Here is a 20,981-nt window from a genome sequence, read left to right as displayed (position 1 = left end):
CACTTTCTGAAGAATATGAAGTCTGATATTGAAGTGTGTCCATTTTTTTTTTACTTTTGTTAACCAGGAAAGTCTGACTTTGAAAAAAAAAAGCTAATTTTTAGAAGAGGCCCAGGGAGAAACACTCCAGGCAGCCAAGAATAAAACCAGAGAACATGTAGTTATCAGGCAACAAGGACACAAATGCAGAAACCACAGATTTTATGAGGAACAGAAAAGGTATGAGGGAAAATCCTGCAACATTTTTTTACAAATGGTGGTGGGTAGGGAATTTAGGCTCTTGCCAATTGGATCCAAGGTACAGGGTTCAAGCCTTATTCTCTACCCACCACCATGTACACCTGGGGCATTTCACACACACACACACACACACACACACACACACACACACACACACACACACACACACACACACCTCTCTCTACCTGAAAGTGTCCCATCTTCCTTCCGTTCATTTCAAGTCCCGCTCCTGTTTGCTAAGTGTCCCATCTTCCGTTCATTTCAGGTCCCGCTCGAATCATCCTTGTCCCATCTTCCTTCTGTTCGTTTCAGGTCCCGCTTGCTAAGTGTCCCATCTTCCTTCCGTTTCAGATCCTGCTTGTAAAAAACCCGTCTGTGTGAGTTCCCGCTCACAAACCTCTAAATGACAGCGATGATGTCAGCATGCCTGCGACTGGACTGTTTGGACTTCTTTCTTCTTAAAGAAGAATGTACGTAAAAAAAAAAGAAAACTTTTTTTGTAATTATCTAGCCGATTCCAGGGGGGTGCAAGTGCACTCCCTTGCACCTGCCTGCGGGCGCCCTTGTGTATAATCAATCTGCAGGAAAGTCTCCAGGAATAGATGGTAATCCTGTGGAAGGTTGGAAGTTAGGAGGGAGGAAAGTGATAAAGATCTAAAAAGCTTTGTTTAGTAGTATTTTAAAAGGAGGCGAAGCACCAACACCCTGGATAAAAGCTGTGGTGGCTCTAATACCCAAATACAGTAAAGACCCATCAGACCCAGCTTCATGTCAGCCCATTTCAATATTAAACCATGCATTTATGTCTATAGTAGCTAAAAGAATGGCAAAGGTGGTGCCACGTTTGAATTATATGGATCAATGTGGTTTATGGAGGGGAGGCAAACATTTGACAACATTAGTAGAACAATGATGATCCAGTGGCAAGCATAATGTAAGAAAACACCACTATTGGTGGTGGGCCTTGATGCAGAAAAGGCATTTAACAAAGTCAACCAGGATTTTATGAGTAGGGTAATGGAAGCATTTGCATTCCCTGAAACCATAATAAGGATAATTGGGAGGATATATGAGGGAGCAGAGGCAAAAATGAAAGTTGAGGGGTTCTTCTCTGATAAGTTGTGTTTAAACAGAGGGGGGACGTCCTCATTTCCCTTTGTTGTCTGTGTTACATTTAAAGCCACTGGCAAAGAAAATAAGGGACTCAGAAATTCAATTATATCATTGGTATGGTAATCAAGAAAACTGGATTTCTTTGCTTATGATATTATCTTGCACCTGATAAAACCAGAAAAGGACATTTCAATGTGTGGAATGTTGTGAGACCGTTTTTTTCAGGATATGTAATTAGTGAAGACAAAACAACGGTTATCAATGTAAACTATGTACCACACATGAATTGATTCAGCAATACCAATATTTATGGGCACATGATAAAAAGAAGTATTTAGTAGTATGGGTTAGAAAGGATTCTGTTATAGCAGGTAACAATATGTGGGAAAAGACTAAACAAAAGAGAATACAAAAACTGAGAAACCGGAGTCTCATGTTTGTGGATAATATAGCAAGATAACAAACAGTGGAAAGATTTTTAGTCCCTTTAGTTTTATATAGAGGTCAGGCATATTTTCATCAACCAGAGGAGAAAGTTTGGACAATAATTAGTACAGAAATGAAAGATTTTATCTGGGAGGAGGAAGAGTAAAAGGGTCAAGTGGGATAAGCTGGTCCTTCCAACAGAGCAAGGTGGTTTAGGATTATTTGATTTGAAGGGAATTTATAGAGCTATACAGTTAAGGCACATATACATAACAGAAGTAGAAAGCTGTAACTCAAAGTAGAAAGGGATGATGAAGAAGCAGGGGGAAATTCAAGAAATAAGGAGAGACTGAGAATTTGGATGCAGATCCTTAAGGCGAGGCCATGCAGAATATTATATTCATAAAGTCAAAGAATGTATTCTAAGAACTAAGCTAATGTGAGAATGGAGAAAGGAGATCCTGTCAATAGGAATGACTGCAATTAGGGGTACAGAGAATAGGCAAGAGGGGGCTGGAATTAATGGTGAAAACTTGCAAAGGAACTAAAGTATTGGGAGCAAATAACTAGTGAGGGAAAGGTAATAGAATGGGAAGACGTCAAGAAGACATTTGGGCTGCAGTTTAAAGACTGCCTTCACTATCAGGGATGAATATCAGAGTATAAGAAAAGAGAAAGGGATGGAGGAATCCTAAGTGAAAAATCTTCTATTGTAGATTTCTAGTTGAGTCTGGAACAGAAGCTGCTGGTAAAAAATCGATAATTAGTATGGAACAAAAATTGCATGATTACTATAGGAATCAATCAGAGGAGATTATAAAAGATTGGGAAGAGAAATATGATAAGCAATACACAAGGAAACAATGGGAGGACGTATATATATATATATATATATATATATATATATATATATATATATATATATATGGCAGCAGAATGATAAGAATGCACTATTAAAGCATGCTATGGATATACTGGGGTGATAATGCCCTCAGGTTTATGGTTATAGAAAAAAATGAAGAAATATCTTTGGCTTCATGATTTGTCTGCCAAGATGGAAAATAGGGAACTTTACTGGATTCCCCAGTTGCAGGCAGATAAATACTATGGTTTCATTGGAAGACCTGCCCTGAAGGCAAGAAATTTGTATAGGTGACACTTTATTGCAGCTGAAACCTTTAGACATAGACACATGATTTGTATAATATTTTGATTGGTTCTTACAACTTAAGAAGTTGCATAAGTTTGTGAATGAGTTTTATGCTTGTTATATGGTCTGAAGAACTGGACTGTGATCTGTGAAAGTGCTAACCTTTTAATCCAATTGTTTTATTAAACCATGTTTTGTGCTGCTACGTTTTACTGTTTTATTGGATAATTTTGTCTGACTGTTTTATTTGACTGGGTCAGCCGTGTACAGTGACTGCTTCTTGGGTTCGTGTAGATTTTAAAAAATTCCTACAGAGTTCTCTGTCAGAAATATCAGGATGCAAATGGGTGTAACTAAGGAAATGATTTTTAACTTTTGAGCTAGGATGAAAGATCTGAATTGCCTAGACATAATAAGGCCTTGTTAAGTTTAATTCTGGTGGCTGTCAAACAATCAGTTACAAGAAAATATAAATTAAAGTCGAAACGAACTATATCTGAAGTTACAAATATTGTAACAATGATAACTAGAAGTGGGATTTCTATTAAAAGGTAGGGGCAAGTTACATAGAAAAATGGAAATTGTGGGAAGAAATTCATTCAGAATATTGTTTTGCAGGAATATTGAGGTTTGAAGGAAGGCAGAAATTGAATGATTTATGTAATGCTAGATTGATGATAATTGTATAAAAGAATGTATGTAATATATAATACTTGTAACCGTGAACATGTTAACATAGCCTGTTTCTTTTATATAAATGTAGTTCTGCCTATGTCTTAAGTGATAATTTATTAAGCTTGTTAAAAGAAGCATCCCATTTTCAGACTGAATACTTGCTTTAACAAGTTAATATGTATCAAGTATGTAAATTATTACTAGCACAAAATATCTAACAAGACAGAATGATAGCAGTATAGATGCAGTGTATGTTCTTCTATAAGTCTGTATATATGGATGCCGTTGCTTCTGCTTGACTACTGAGAAAGGAGTCATTTTATGATAGAAGAATGTAATTCAAATACAAAAATGAATTGCAAATCAGAATTCATTATGTTCATTCAAGATAAAGTACTGCAGGCACCGTATTTCCTCTGCTAAAGAAATAACCTCAGCAAAATGTATGTGATGAGGCTTTTGAGGAATTCATCACTTATGATGTCTGCTTCTGCTTTTCAACTTTCATAAATGGATTTTGAATCAAGCTGTTTCAGAACTTCAGAGAAATATTTCAGAGTGTAACTTATAAGCAGTTTTCAGTGTGATATGATGAATAGTAGGATAAATCATAGTCAGTGGTAACAGTTTTGAAATATATTCCTGTAATATGGAATATCTTAGCATTCTTCTGGAATTCTGCACATTATATTCATTTAGAGAATGCAGGTATGATATTATTACATTGTGCAGTGTTTCATTTGCTGAATGAATAAATGTTAATTTTTTAAAACTTGGTGGCAAATCAAAAGTTCATGACTCCTTTAAGAATTAGTTGCATGTCAACATCTCAATGTCATAAGCCGAGGATATTCAAGAAAAAGTTGCCAATAAAATGCATGAAAACAGAAGACAGTGCCATTATAAAATATGATTTTATAAGCTGGAAGTTTATAAAGTTAAAATGCTTGTTTCAAGATAAAGCTGTTGAAAGTGACACTCTTGATGTAATTTTCTAATGCATCAAAAATCGCACTGAATATTTTGGAGGTTTGCACTTTTGCTTAAAATCCTTTGTGCAGTATTGAAATTTGCCACAATATTTTATGTCAAATATTTCAGAAAAATGAAACCTATACTCAAAGACAGCTTTCCATCTCAAAAAGTAATAAGAATGTCACTGATTTTGCCTCTAGGTAACACTATTATTTTCCCTTCTGTTTGATTTCTGGGTGAAATTATATTTTATTGTTTGAAAACTGCCCAGTATGAAATGTCCAAGCAACACAGTATAACTTGAGTCATTGGATATGAATAATAATATACAGTACTATATAAAAGAAAATTTAAAGAAAATGATTTCCAGGAACTACAACATTGTTATAAAGCACTGGTGAAGGGTTTATTAATATATTTCATCATATTATGCTCTTTGCGACAACAGCTTGGAAATTGTATACAAGTATGGTAAAATAAAATATAACTGATTAGTATGACCACCGGAATACTTATGTGTGGCATTAAAGATGAGAAATATAATGCCATTCTGAAAAACACTGCCACACTATATCTAGTGACTTGATAATCCAAGCTAGGAACTATTAAAATGAATTGCAAAGCAAGGAAAACTAACAAATTCTTGGAGTTAGGCATGCCCTCCTTACAGTACAAAATACCACATTAGAAAGTTTACAATGCCAAAATGTGTTGTTTTTGCATTGTATTTTGTTGATAAAGCACAGTCCACTGCTTTTTTTTTTCTTGGAGCTAGAAACCTCTGCCATGGCATCACAAAAGACATAACCTACAATAACTCACTACTTAAATTAATGCATGAGCTACTTATTCTCAAGCTAAATACATCAATAGACATTTTTTGCTTCCTAGAAAAACACATTGTTATTTAGATCTTGTTGGTGGAACACATTTCTTTGAAAATTAATACATGTGATGTAGAAGTGAAACAACAGTGTGCGAAGATGCTCTTATAAAGAACCTAGTTGTTTTTTGACTACCCATAATGATCTGCAGATGTGAATCCTTGTCCTGTATCTACCATATTATTTTGTGGGTCTGGCTGCTTATAAAAAAATCAATAGATAATGAAATTTAAAATAAGATTAAAAAAAAAAACATTATTTAATTCATTTTATGCAACATCTCTTGCAACATTAACATGAGGAGTACAAGTGGAAATGAAATTAATCACAAAATGAAGATACTTCAGAAAGTAACCAAAACAACTGAGATATTCATAAACAACACTGGTGTAATGTGAATAAACAACCTCCAGAATTCTGGTCTCAACACACCGAACAGTGAAATATAACCTATCACTTGGATGACATCTTACTGGGAGTTGGGCCCACCCATTTAAATACCTTGCAGCACTGAGGTATTAAATTAAAAGTTGTCTTGCAATCATAGGCCTCAACCTCTTAAGAGGCAAATGTGGAACACAAACCCCAGCAATGTGTGACAAACAGTCAAAATGTAGAACACCTTATTTTACACTGAGTGAAAATGCACCATTGCCATGGAGTCTGGTTGAACATTTGTAAACTAAGACATACTTGTGAGTCAAACTCAAAACATTTTTAATAATCTGCACAACCATAACCATACCATAAGCAAATATGAAACAACACTTCTGTACAGAATCAAAACTAAAATCACATGCTCATTAATACCGCCTGCTACATTTACTGCTGTCTCTAAACAGACCTGTTACATATCACACAACCAATTCCATGTACACAATAAGTACATGAACAAACAGCATCCTATCATACTTTAAATGCTTCAGATGCACACATATTGTACACTGCATTGGCTTTCTTAGCAGCATCTCACCATGAGGCATTACTAACTGCATTGTAGCTACTGAACACATCTTACAGTAACCTACATTTCATGATCATTAAAACAGTATTGGTGATATAGCAAGGACAGTCAGAGACACTTACAATATTATTATTAACCAGAGCCACTGACAGAATAAGAGATTGAATTAATAAACTTTTTCTGAAACAGCAAGGTATAATTCATCACTTTTTCTCAAAAAAATCAGTTTTAGGAGGGAGCAAAAGGAACAGATCTAACACTGGAGTCAAAAGCAGGGTCTTGTCAATACACAAAAAAGAACATTACTATTAACCTGAGACATTGACTCAATAAGAGATTGAATTAATAAACATTATCTGAAACAACAAGGGTATAATTCATCACATCTTCTCCAAAAAAGTCACCAGTTGTAAGAGGAAGTAAAAGGAGCAGAGCTAACCTTTTGGAAACAAAAGCAGGGACTAGTCAATGCACAAATGACTAACGCTAACTACTTCTGCTTGAACCATACAGTGAGAGCATCTTTAAAAAAATTTGATTAGCTGAATTAACAAAAAAACAAGAGTTACAACAGTATTTGACTCAGGATGCTGCCATGTAAAATGCATTATTAGCTCTTAACAAATCAGGAATAGAGATGCTTATTACTATTAACTTGAGACATTGATGGAACAAAAGAATGTGAATTTATAAGCATTTTCTGAAACAAGAAGGTTATAATCCATTACCTTTTCTGCACCAGTTTTAGGAGAGAGCTAAAGGGACAAAGGTAGCTTTTCAGAGTTCAAAGCAAGGACTAGTCCATACACTAACACCAAACACTAACTTTTGCAAGCCCTACCTCTGCCTGAACTAAACAGTCTCACAGTTCAAAAAAATCAGGGACAAATGCAGAAATAATCAGGTGCAGAGAAACTTACAATGCTATTAACATGAGGCATTGTCAGAATAAGAGAAAGTGAATTAAACATTTTCTGAAACAAAGTTCTACTTTACCACATTTTCTCCAAAAAACACCAATCTTAGGAGGGAGTAAGAGGGACAGAGCTAACAATGGAGTCAAAAATAAGGACTTGTCAATACACTAATAAAAGAAAACAAAGAAATAACCAAATACTGCAAGCCCTACTCCTGTCTGAGCAATACAGTGTCCATATTTAGCTACTTACCTCTGTCCAATATGAAACAAAGTAGCTGCAGCATGGTCCACAATAACATTCAGGAATCAGGAATCCAAGTTAGGATGATACTTCCAGGAAGCAACTGCAGTCAGCAGACCTGCAACAGCACCACCAGGACCATTCTTCCCAACTAAAGTCAGAAAGCACACAGAAACAAATCTCAGCCTTTTGAGATGGTTGCTTTTAGGATGATCGATCTGTGTTCCTGACATGCTGTAGACTTTGGCTCCCATTCAGTGCTGCCTAGTCCCTCAGTTGTCATCTAATTCTGCACTCATCTTGCAAAAGATTAATCCAATTCCTCCACTCCACAAACAATCAGACAGGGAACACCACAAATACCCTCCTCATGCTAGGTAAAGAAAGGTAATCTTCCTGTGCCTGGCATTGCAGTGGCACAAAAACTATTGCCAGTGTGTGACTGGATGAATTGTGATGTTAGTCTTTGGCTTCCTTTGCCTTGGCAGTGGTTAGTTGATTGGTTCATATACCTCTATGCCGATTGGCTGTAACTTGCTGTATATGAACCAATCAAAACTTGTGTAGTGAAGCCAACACTGTTCAATGTAGAACATTGGAACCGTGGGCGATTTCATTGTTAAATTCAGAGCATTCCATATGATCTGGAGCACTTGGCTGTTCAGCTTGCAGTGCCCAGAACAGTTAATGAGATTCTACAGAATTATGAGTCCTGTTACCTATTCCATGCATATCACAAAATCTACCTGCTAACTCACATTGCTCCAAGTTTAGAAAAAGTGTTATGAGGAAGCAGTTCTATCTGTATGTTGAACCTAGTATCATATACATGTAGTCTACTTGCAATACCATATCCACTTTAAAGGTGGAGCTGTATGGTCCAGAGGCTGACAGTTCAACTGCTCCCCCTGAAATAAGGACTGATTAATGCAGGATCCCTGCCTGCAATATCAGGTCCAATATAAAGATGGAGCTGTTACAACCAAAAACTTTGGTCACACTTGTCAATCAAGCCTATATTTCACCCTCTGGGAAGAGGGATAGGCTTATTTGGCCACTAGTCCACCAAGGAATGTGGTCTATATTTTATCAAAATACTACCAACATAAACAGAACCTTCAGTACTGTTCCATCTGTATGGAGAACTAACTACTGAAGTTAATCTGAAATATCATCAGGTACTGCCTGCAGTAGCTAGTTCCACAGGTGGAGCACTTGCTTTGCCAAGAAAACCATTCATTTTATTTTTGAGTACTTGCATGCTTCTGCTTCATCTTATAGCCTTTCTATCCATTACCCCACATCCACTCCAGGATCTACTAGCTTATTCACTTCTCCCCAAACTTACTATAAAGCAGCTGTGGCTGGCTGTAGAAAATAGGGGCATTCTGAGGGTCTTGATAACCACCATATGATTTTTTTACAGTCCAATGATTTTGTCTGAAGGCTGGGTATGCAATGGGGATGTGCTGTGTATTGCCACACCTCCTCATCAGCTCAGCCATGCCCTTCACTCTTGCTCTACCATGGGCTCATTCCCTGTCACAGTATCTGCAATCTCCACCAGGGATTGTCACAGGGATCTCACATGTAACCACCCCCTTCCCCTCAAAATGGGTAAGCCCATCCCTCCCTTACTTATATCTTAGTCATCCTGTTAATGAACACTGGTCAGCTGGGCCATGGTCAGGGCTTTGTTTTTCTCCCTCTCTCTTTATCTCTCTCTCTCCCTGTCTTTATGCCACCAAGCATTAATTTAAATGGATTTTTGCCACTGAATCAGCTTTGTACATTGGTGAGCTCTGCCAATGTACAATACTAAATTATTTTTTAAAGAAAGCCTGGTTCTCCTTTGAGAATTGGTTATAGGGCTCCACATCCCTACCTTTTGGACTTAGGTGTGGACTGACTGCTCATTTTTATTGGTCTACCCCAGTTAGCAAACTGTATAAATAATTAACAAAATAAATAAATTCTCACTCATTTTGGAGTTTGACACTATGACTTTCACATGCTCACTGTTATGAAAAAGGTTTACAGTAACACACGGACGTCACCTTTTTCCAGACACATTATATATAGCAACATATTTACAATAGAAACATTTCAGAAGGAAAACATACATTCTTAATTTATTTTTTCCATTTAATTGCAAATTAAAGTAAACAGTACTGATGGAATTCTTAGCCATTGCACTTTCTTAAGTTTTGGGGCAAAACCTGTCTTTTTACTCATCTTGTCTAAAATATGACTGTAGGACATTAGTGATGCATTTTTGTCACATGAATGTTACTTCAACCTAATCTTAACTTCTTTTTTAACCTTTTATCAACATGCATAAATTACTTTCATTTATAACCCATCCACTTCTTTTCAAATTTTCCTAGTGTTGCAATATTTAGTTCTACTTTTTGACTTACTAATCAACTTTATTTTCCATGTTAATATTATTAGTAAAACAGAGTCCACAATTGTGTAGGACAGTACTTGGAAAGAACCACACACCAAATCTCTGCAGAATTCAAAATACTTCTACTACACTTGTGAATATCTGTCTATACTGTTTTGTGCCTAAAAGACAAACAAACAAAACTGCTTTGTGCCTGGAAGAGCCCAGGTATGGAATAGTATGCAAATAAAACACCTCACCAGTATCGGTAATTCATACATTTTTAAACCACAGAGTGATGTGTGTGTGTGTGTGTGTGTGTGTGTGTGTGTGTGTGTGTGTGTGTGTGTGTGTGTGTGTGTGTGTGTGTGTGTGTGTGTGTCTGACAATTAGTGAAGTAAAACTGCAGGGTAAATACATAAAAAAATAAGTCCCCAACTGCCCTTGAAAACTGATGTCGTGCTTATCAACAAGTGAATTACCACCACAATCAATATTAAACCATGCATGTTTTCCTAGAGAGGCTACTATATTGATACCTCTGTCATAAGGCCTACTGAGAATGGTAAGAAAGTAAGGCAACTACACTCTGTGGTGCCTCACCCACAAAGATGCTACAGTAACCCCACCAACAAGTACTCCTGTACCACCAGACCCCTTCATTATCAACATATGCAAATTAATTTTTCTTCTCAGTTATGAAAACAGTTGTTGAGACATTGATGAATATTCATTGCCATAACTGCAGAGAAAGGCCTGATGATGGTGTTTTCCATTTCATATTTGCCATAAAGCTCACTATAGTGAATATAGTCATAATACAGTGTATAAAGCTATGTGCACTAACAATGATTATGGCTTCATCTTGGTTGTGCTTGGTCACTGTGATGGTGTTATTCCATCCAATTTCACATAATGTGTCTGTGTATACAAAGAGGAACATGAATGGAGATTTTAACATTTTTCTTGCAATGCTGAAATGAGATCATATAAATGCTGAAAAGTGTACTCTCTCTTTGCCACTATAATGTACAGGGGAAGCTATACCATTATGACCAGCAATCCTAATTGTGAAACTTTGTCTTGCATCTACTATATATGATAAAAAACACCCATTATTAAAGAAGATGCATTATCTAGTCCCTTTAGATGAAGTTAGGTATATAAATACATTGACTTCTATCAATTGAACTCTGTATGCTTCCAGGAAAACTATTTGTACCAGAAAACAGAGCAGATCTAATTACTGTGTGGTTTCTAGAAAAGCAAATGCTCTCCTGTACAAACAGTAAAAGAGAGAGAGGTTTTTATTTGTACTTGAAATGGCTACAGGCATTGTGAAGCTTCATTTTGAGAACTAACATAGACAGTTATAGCACCTATATGAGCATGTCAAACCAGTGAGCCACACGTATTCAATTCTTTGTTCAATAATTCTGAACAGAGCCATAAATAGTGGAGGGATAGAGATCCAAAATAAGGGATTTTTTTAAAATATTGCACTTAGCCATTTAAAAATTAATAGAACAGTATGCATAAACATGTATTTTCTAATAAGAAGTATGAAACTTTAATGTCTGGTATTTTGGACTGTGTTCCTCAGTGATTTACCAAATAATCGAAAATTTTATGAGTAACAGGGCAAAAATATGAGATAAAATCAGGCACATTCTGAAAAATTCTGGACAGTTTAAATCTATGTCTTAGGTCAATTACTCCTTCCATACAACTCACAGTGAGGATTATCATACTGAAGTGATAGCATCATTTTTCTGAACTATATAGAAAAAAAATTACCCCTTTACATAAAAACAACTCCTTTTCTATTTCATGTTGCTGGTACTAGTAGGTGGAATGATTATGTATCCATCAGAGATACATTCACTTTCACTAGATAGTGCACAAATCATGTTCAGTGAAGTTGTGCATGGAGTCAGAGTGTATGATATGGCATTAAGAAAATTATCTTTTATGATTCATGCTAATGTCTGGTCTGTGTCCAAAACATTGTGCCTATGGACCATTTAAGGCAGCATGACAACAACATGGCAACAATACCCTGGAAGTGCCCATGATGCTTCCATTTGGAAGGAAAATGGACTTAGGGCTGCATTTCAGTAAGGTGAAATTCTGGAGGGATTATTTTTGCTTAAGTACAGGAACACAGCTAGGATGTAACTGAAGTATCCCCCATCAACAATATCCAGTGTTTTAATTCTGTCAACAGATGACTGTAGTTATCCTCTTGAGCTGCGGCCAATGATCCCATACCATGGTCTAACCAACCCTGCACAGTGGGCCTACAATAGAGCATATGCAACAACCAGAAACAACACACAGCATGTGTTTGGTGTACTGAAGGCTGGGTTCAGATGTGTGGATTCATCCAGGGCTGCACTGCAATACAAACCTGCCAAGGCAGCACAGATGGTAATGGTATGCATCATGCTGCACAACATGCTAACCCGAGCACATGACAGTCTTCCAGCTGCAGGTGTGGGTAAACTACTACAAGAACTACAAATGTCTGAAGAGGTTATCCTGCAGGTATTAGAAGAGGAGGCTATATCATAAGATCGAAGAATACAAACGTCGACTTACCTTTCATCAACAAGAAAATCTCAAAGCTGCACTTCATCAAAACTGCAAATCACTGATTTATTTCCAAGGGAAAGAAATAGGTAGGCCAACAACTAATACCACATAAAAATAAACACATTTAAGTGGGGGGGGGGGCTTCACCTCCCACACCCCCCACCATGGGGGGCTGTGCCTCCATCCCCCAACTAAATATTCTAACTCCAAGATTGCACTATATTTGGGGAAAGGGCAGATGTCAAAGAATGGCCAACCAATTTCTTTCCCCTGGAAAGAAATCAGTGATTTGGCCGTTCGATAAACTGCAGCTTCAACATTTCCATGTCAATGAAAGGTAAGTCGACATTTTTATTCTTTGATCTTATGATATAGACCCCAGAAGAGGACCAGGAGGACATAGGGGACAAGACTCACAGACATAGGTAACGTAGGGTGCAAGCAGAAGTGCAAGCCCGGGCTACACTGCACCATCTGACCCACACATTTGAGTCATGACAAGCTACATGTACATGTGTACACAGAATAAACATTGATGTTCAGGTGTGGCCCCACAACAGCAACACACATTGTACCTAATGGCAAGCACCCACTAGATGTACACACTGAGCATCATACATAACATGACCCTAACCTATTCCAACATGAACATATGCAAACATGTCATAAAAACATCAACTCTGGGTGCAACTGACAAGTATTCATGCACACTCATTCTGTGTTATCACTGGACGTTCAGCAATAAGGGATACACATCAGTACTACACTTACATATCTGTACAATATAACATGAAAAAAGAGAAAGCATGCACATCATGCAGGCATTTTTATTTCAGAAACACATATCACAATACAGTGATTTTGAAATAATATGAGCCAACTATTGGACTACACTGATGGACATGTTCTAACACAGTCTTGGTCGACCTCTCTGACATCTCACATGATGGTTTGCCCTGCTACAACCACATACAGACACATTTTTCCCTGTTTGCTCCAGAGAAGAGCTGGATGGAGGTATGACATCATGTTTATATGAAGAAGCATGACTTCATGTCAAAGGCCTTATGACTGGTAGGACCTCAGCAGATGTTCCAGCAGCTGACATCTGTGCAAGCTGGACTACAGACAGGGATTCCCGATGGCCAATATTGGTTCTGCAGACAAGTAGCCTGCCTCTCACAGATTGCAATTTACTGTGCATACTTATGAAATACAGAATCTTGTCAGTAGTATGACACTACAATAGAGGCTATCTTTTCCACTTACAATGCACAGCTAGCAGACTCTCATTCTGAGCAGCCAATTCAGCCATATTCTATTTGTCCATCATGCATGACATGCATCTGGTATGCCACACGATCTGTGGTATGGGCAAGTGCATGGACTTCTGAATGATGGCATAGCTGTGCCCATTCATTTGCTTGCAGCTGAGGCACACACCCTGTGACACTTGGCCATGTCCAACATCTGCTTGCCTTCATCTATGGCAATGACCTGTGATTGGTTGTTCTGTGGATCTGCCAGCACCAGTGCTCCCAATTGTGGTGTGTTGATCAATGGCCTGACCATACCTCTAAACCTGGAAACATCAAATATCTGGACAAAGGCCCATGAAAAATAGGTACAAATCTGCATGCTGATTAACATACAAACTACATACATAATTATGTAACCCCGCCAACACCAATGGAATTGTGGGTTACTGACTTTCAAATGAAAACTGAAGAACAGACAACCAAAATATGGACTCAGACCGTCTAGTAAATGGTAACCGTTTTTTTTTTAATTTGCAGCAATAATGTCCACTGGGAAGGGAGTAGATGCTGAACCATAGGATTTTGTTTTTGGTGACTTGTATTATGTGGGTTTTGTAGTAAATGTAGGGCATTTAATTATAGACAGTATTCTAATCTAAGCAAAAGAATATTATTGATTGCTAGGACCTCCAGATGTCATTCTCCATGGCCTACTGATCAGTGGCATAGTTAGAGTTTGTACCACCTGGGGCTGTCTTTGAGTTTGCCACCCTTCCCCCTCACAAAATCATGGTTGAATGGGCCCCCCCCCATGCACAGCCTTCCCCCCTGCAGCCATTCGAAAGTCCCATTACTTGGCTATTTCACCCCATTTACCATAAACACTGTAATATGCATACTGTTTTACTTTTACAATGATTATTTGGATTTCATTTAAAAGTTTTATTTTACATTTTGTAACACAGACACTAATAGACATCTGCTAAACAAAGCAATACAGTCTCACAATGAAAATAAACTTAGCATTAAAACTTCTCTGCCCTTGAAACTCACATTCATTGAAACAGCATTGAAACCCACATTCAAAGAAAATGCATCTGGCCAGTGGCGGATAAATATTATCTTTTGGCTGTTTTCAAATCATAGGCCTCTTGCACACAAAGCATACATTTGTTCTTTGATACACCTTCCTGATTGTATTACATTTTATTCCCTGTATAATACAGCACACATGTTAGAGCATGTCTTAAATTTATTGTTTTGAGCATTTTTCCAGTAAGCAATGAAACAAAATGCATGAGCCAATAATAACAAAACTGCCCAATTCAGAAAATTTCCATTATAAAAGTCTACTCAAACTTCTAGAGTCCACCAGTATCAGTAAATATGCACAATCCCTGCAGAAGTAAAAGTCATCTAAATAATTCCACATTAAAGAGATCTGTAACTAATGAAAAGGTTGCTTCTAGCAAACAACTTTATATTTCATTGTTTCATCTACAAATAAAGTGTCTGTTGCCCTCGAGGAATATATTGCCTATGTTACATTAAAAAAATTATAAATTAGCAATATTGCAATATAGAATGGATGTCAAACTAACAGGTTCATAGTTACTAGGTATCTTTGTCAAAGAGGACATTCTCAGGAGTGCACCATCCACCCCGTTTAAAAGTACAACACAGTACAGTATCGGCAATCCATCTACATACTGTGGGAGTAGAACCCACAGCCTTCTGCATCAAAAGCAAGTAAAATAACTGTTGTGCTACTAACAATGCAAACAAACTTGACATAAACAGTACTAAACTTCTCTTCCCCTGATGAACTTTGCAACACAAGAAATCTGGAAAAAGCCAACATTTACTGGGGGGACAAAGGCCCAAAGCCAGGGAGTGGGACACATTTTAAAGATTGCTTGTATAATCTTATAAAATTGCTAGAATAAAATGTTTTGGTTTTACCATGCATTTCCTGAAAGATAGGAAGACTGAAACTTAAATGACTATATTTAGTAAATTCAGTTCTCACTGATTTGCCAGAAAACCACAAATTGTAAGAGAAACAAAGACCAAAAGTATGAGCCAAACATTCCAGATACTCTGTAAAACTTTGGACAGTCAAGAGCTATGGACTTAACTACTTGAATCACAAGTGATGGTATAAGTAGAGATTCAGGCTCTTGTCTCTTATACCCAAGGTACAGAGTTTGAGCCTGGGTAACCCTAACCACCAGCTACATGTATCTGGGGCATTGCACACACCTCTTAACTTGCAAAGCACAACTGAGACTTGAATGATTCCACTGCACACATAGAACCTGGCAGGCAGCAATGGACTTGAATGAATGAAAAGCACCAACTTTACCTGGCTGTTGGAGCCCGAGGAAATATTGCTGCAATGCTAATGGTTAACTCTAACTGTTGCCGAATTCTGACAGGCTGCTCATGCAGCTGATATCATTGTGCATGCCTCTGCATAAGATGATGTCAGCTGAAAAAGCAAAACATTTAAAAAAAGCCGGAGAATCATAAATAAAGGGGGCCACTCCTGAATTCGTGGCACCCCATTATTTGGACCTCAAAACTGGTTAAGGCCAAGGAATTCTGCATGGCTGAAAGGTATGGTTCTGACCTTGTTCAACAGCCACTGTGTTATCCTCTGAATCCATAAACAATTGGGCCTCCACATCTGCAGATACATCTGGTGCAACATCTGTGTCAAATACATAGATATACTCCTCAAAAAAAGCAATGTCTTCCATGCCAAGAGCCATACCACCATGCTGAGACACATCATGCACAACATCATGGTTGCTGGATAGGCTGCTGGATGATAACGACTGTTGATATGCTTCACGATACAAAGACACAGGTCAGGGCACATGGATATAAAATAGAATTAGCATATATTTATTTATTTATTTATTTATTTTATTTGCAGTTGGTTTACCAGGATAGTCCATTGGGCCAAAGTGAACCCGTTTTCAATGGAGTCCTGGGGAGAAAAGCTCCATAAACAATCAAGGTTACAATATTACGTAGATTATAAGATTACATGTGTTATAGAATAGAGCAGACCAAAGACTATTAATATTACTATATCTCATAGATTGAAAATATACAACTGGATTAGACAAGGACAAATATTACAAACAGTCTAGATTAGTGATAAACGAACAGGTAATACAGAATTTTAAAGGAATAATTACAAAATATATACAGGAACGTTAATACATGTTAGGAAACTTGCGGTAAGAGGTGTAGCCAAGAATTATATACATTTAGAAAGTAATTAACAAGAATATATGAGTTGGAAGAGAAGTTAAAAGGAAAAATGCTATTGAAAAGAAGAGAAGATGAAAATTTGCAGGGTAAGTTATGTAGGGTGGCAGCAGGAGCATTCCCACTGGGATACTAGATATGAGTGAAGTGTTTTTTTGAAGATAGAGTAACTAGGGGTAGTAAGAGTGGATGGTGGTAGGAAGTTCCAGAGTCATGCTAGACTGAAGGATAGAAGGTGTTTGCCTAGGGGACGAGCTGTTTGTATACTTCTAGAAAATTTTGGTTGTTAGACCTTAGCACTCTGTCAGATAGGTGCATTTTAAATGCAGAGGAAAGGGAGGGACAGAGTGAGGGGTTGAAAATGAGCTTGTGTGCTAGAGTGAGTTGGGTATAGGTAAGGTGATTGGGTAGTTCTAGGCATTTTAGTTTGTGGAGAGAGGAACAGTGGTGAGTGGAGGACTTCTGGCTAGTGGCGAACCTGGCGATTTTGTTGTAGCAACATGAGAGTTGAGTTTTCAGAGAGGATTGTAGATTAGTTAGGAGTGGAGCTCCATAGAGAAGGGAGGGGATGAGAAAAGATGTAGAGAGGGTGAGTTTAGTGGTGGGTGTAAGATAATGGTTTTGTCTATAAAGCATACCTAGTTTTTGATGGTTTATTTTGCTATTTAGATGTATGTGGGGGTTAAATTTAAGCTGATTGTCAATTTGGACACCAAGTAGCTTGGTCTCTGATACCAGTTCCAGAGTTGTGTTGTTATGACTAGTAATACAAAATGTGTTTTTGTTGAAAGGGGTGACTTTAGAGGGAGTAAATACCATTAATTTGGTTTTAGAAGCATTGAGTGCTAAGTGTTTTTTTTCATCCATTGTTCAGTGGTTGAAAAAGCATCTTGAGCTAGCTTTAGAAGTATGGGGACAGAAGTGACTGAGCAAATAATGGTTGAGTCATCTGCATATTGGATGATATTAGAGAAGGGGATAGAGTTGCAGAAGTCATTAATAAATATATTAAAGAGGAGGGGACCCAATATGGAACCTTGTGGAACTCCAGTTGGGGTATTAAGGAATGAGGAGGTGGCCTTTTTCCATTTTACTGCTTGATATCTGTTGGATAAGTAGCTGGAGAACCAGTTCAGAGAGGAAAGAGATAGGTTAAGCTTAGAGAGTTTAGATAGAGGAAGGTTGTGGGAGCTAGTGTCAAAGGCCTTAGAGAGATCCAGTAAAAGGGTAGAAACACTATGACCTGAGTCTCGGGCTTTGTTTACAGTTTCCAGGAAGGAGAGGAGGGCTGTCATAGTGCTGTGGCCTGGTCTGAAACCATGTTGTGTGGGGGTTAATAGGTGGTTATCAATGAGATATGGTAGGAGTTGTAATTGGATACACTTTTCAAGGAGTTTAGAGATGGGAGACAGGATAGCGATGGGACGGAAATTAGTGACATTGTTATTGTTGCCTCCTTTATGCAAGGGCATGATAAAGGCCTTTTTCCAAATTAGGAGTACTGTGCTTTCTTGGATAGAGCAGTTTATTAAAATACTAATGGGGTAGGCAATTGCTTCTGCAGCTATGCTCAGGAATTGCGAAGAAATATTATCAGGAGCATTTGAACCTGGCTTCAGTTTTAGAAGGATTTTTTTTATGGTAGATATGGGTATGAGTTTTAAAGAGAAAAGTGGGGAGTGGGAGGAGGGGGTATTTGGGGGTGGGGGTGATGAGGAGGGAGGGAGAGTGGAATAAGAGGAGGAGGGTGCACAGTTAGAAGATGAGAGAGGGGGTAAACTAGTGGTTGATGGTAGAGGGTAAGTAGATGAGGGTGGGGGTAAATGGGAGAGAGTAGTGGTGTTAGAGAAGGATGAGGTTAATTTGGAAATAGAATCAATAAAAAAAGAGTTAAATTGAGTAGCCAAGTCTATATCGGAAGCATTTGGGTCTGGGGTGCTGGTGTCTGGTTTACTGGGATTTAGGAGAGTGGAGATGCCTTTCCAGAATTTCTGAGGGTTTGTTTTATTATTGTTTTGGAGTAAGGAGAAGTAATTTTGTCGGTCGATATATTTCACTATGATGTTACAAATAACATTGACTTAACTTGGAGTCTAATGTATGTATGTTTCACAGAATGTACATACTGTATATACACAATCTATTAACATGGCCAACATACATGACATATGTGATCCATAAAAACAGCAAATTACCTGGCAAGTACTCTTGGGATGTCATTGTTGATCCACTGTGCTGAACTAAAATTAGTGTAGGGAAAATGACATTACAGATTACATCATTCACAACACATACCAGGTGAACACAATTAAAAAAAAAAGACTGAATGTGTGACATACACATACCACTCATATGTGCACTAGAGGAGTCCTACTGAGTAGAGGTCATAGTTTGTATTATGAATCCTGCAGTGGGAAAGTAAATAGAAAGGCACCACAGCTGTGTATTTCTCAAAACTAATACTGATAACATAATATATACAATACAGTAATATGGGCTGCAAATACTCACATGATATACATTGCAACTGTACACCAGAAGCACCTGTAATGACAAATATTGACAAGGATTTCAGCCATCACATGTGCTAAACACTGTTGAATGCTCTGACAATATCATTGTAACATGCCTGGTCTTTCTTCACTTGATAATGCATGGCTTGCCCCTCCATTAGCTGCACCTGTAGTGTTCAAGGTTGTGGAAATAACAATGTAATGGCAAACAGCAGTGCCATAACATGAGATGGGGGCACCAACAAAGTAGTGTGCACAACATAAGTAGAGAAACACTCACCTGCTGTTCCCTGCTGTAGGTCCAAAGTAGATGGACCTGTGAATATTAATGCAATAAAATTACAACTGTAGTTTGTCTGCCTCTGTCTGCAACTCAGATCTACCAATACATGAATTATACTTTATGTTCATCTTCCTCAATTTGTGTGGAAGTTTGATCATGGCTCAACTCTGCTGCTGTAAATCACACAGAAAAAACATTAATGGACATGCTTAAGCAATATGTAATGCTTGTCAAAATACTCATCCCTGTACTGAACATGGATACATACATGTCCATGTTGGAACACCTGTTTTAATCCCAACATCAGAGATTCATTGCTTTCCACTTGCTCTATGCAGTAAGGCCAAAAAGATTGTGATGTCATCGGGGTGGTCAGTGGTGGTCCAGCACTGGTGACAACCCTTGACCTCTCATAATGTGACTCTGTTGGCTGTACAGAGAACCATGTCTGAGCAGTGACATTTACAGGCCTCATCTGAGTGGTTGTGGCCTCCAATGACATTGATCACATTAGTAAAGTCTGTCCATATTTCATTTCTCCACACAGTGTCTCCTGAATGGCCTAAGAGTTTTCTTCCATGTTGGCAGAGAGCATCAATGATGATGTCGTTTTCCTGGGGGGAAGTTGTCATCCCTAGGATGGTGGGTCATCTGGATAACATTCATACACACATGACAAAACTCATGGATGAGCAGATTTATGCACAAGGAACAGCATACGTCAAAATTGACAGTATGCATTCCTGTGCAAGGCAACACCTGTATAACATTGTCTCTGTGAAATGCTGACATGACGTGAAAAATATCAACAATGGCTTTATACAACATCTGTAAAAACAACATAACTTGTAATATTTGTACACTTTGTAACTGGGATTAGAACCCCTGGCATTGCATATATGTTGAATACAGCTCCAAAGACAACAGCGTCATGTGACCACAGTCTGTATGAATTTTACATTACTATGCTAAATTACTTAACAACTAGACAACTTACAGAAAATGGTGGCATACCTTTGGATCCTTAGGTAGTACAGATCCATAGTAAATTGCCACAGTACTGATAGCACCTT

This window comes from Protopterus annectens, chromosome 1.part0 (genome assembly GCF_019279795.1).
Source record: "Protopterus annectens isolate FY-2018-M chromosome 1.part0, PAN1.0, whole genome shotgun sequence".
NCBI classification, from domain to species: Eukaryota; Metazoa; Chordata; order Ceratodontiformes; family Protopteridae; genus Protopterus; species Protopterus annectens.
Note: the sequence above shows the minus strand (reverse complement) of the source record.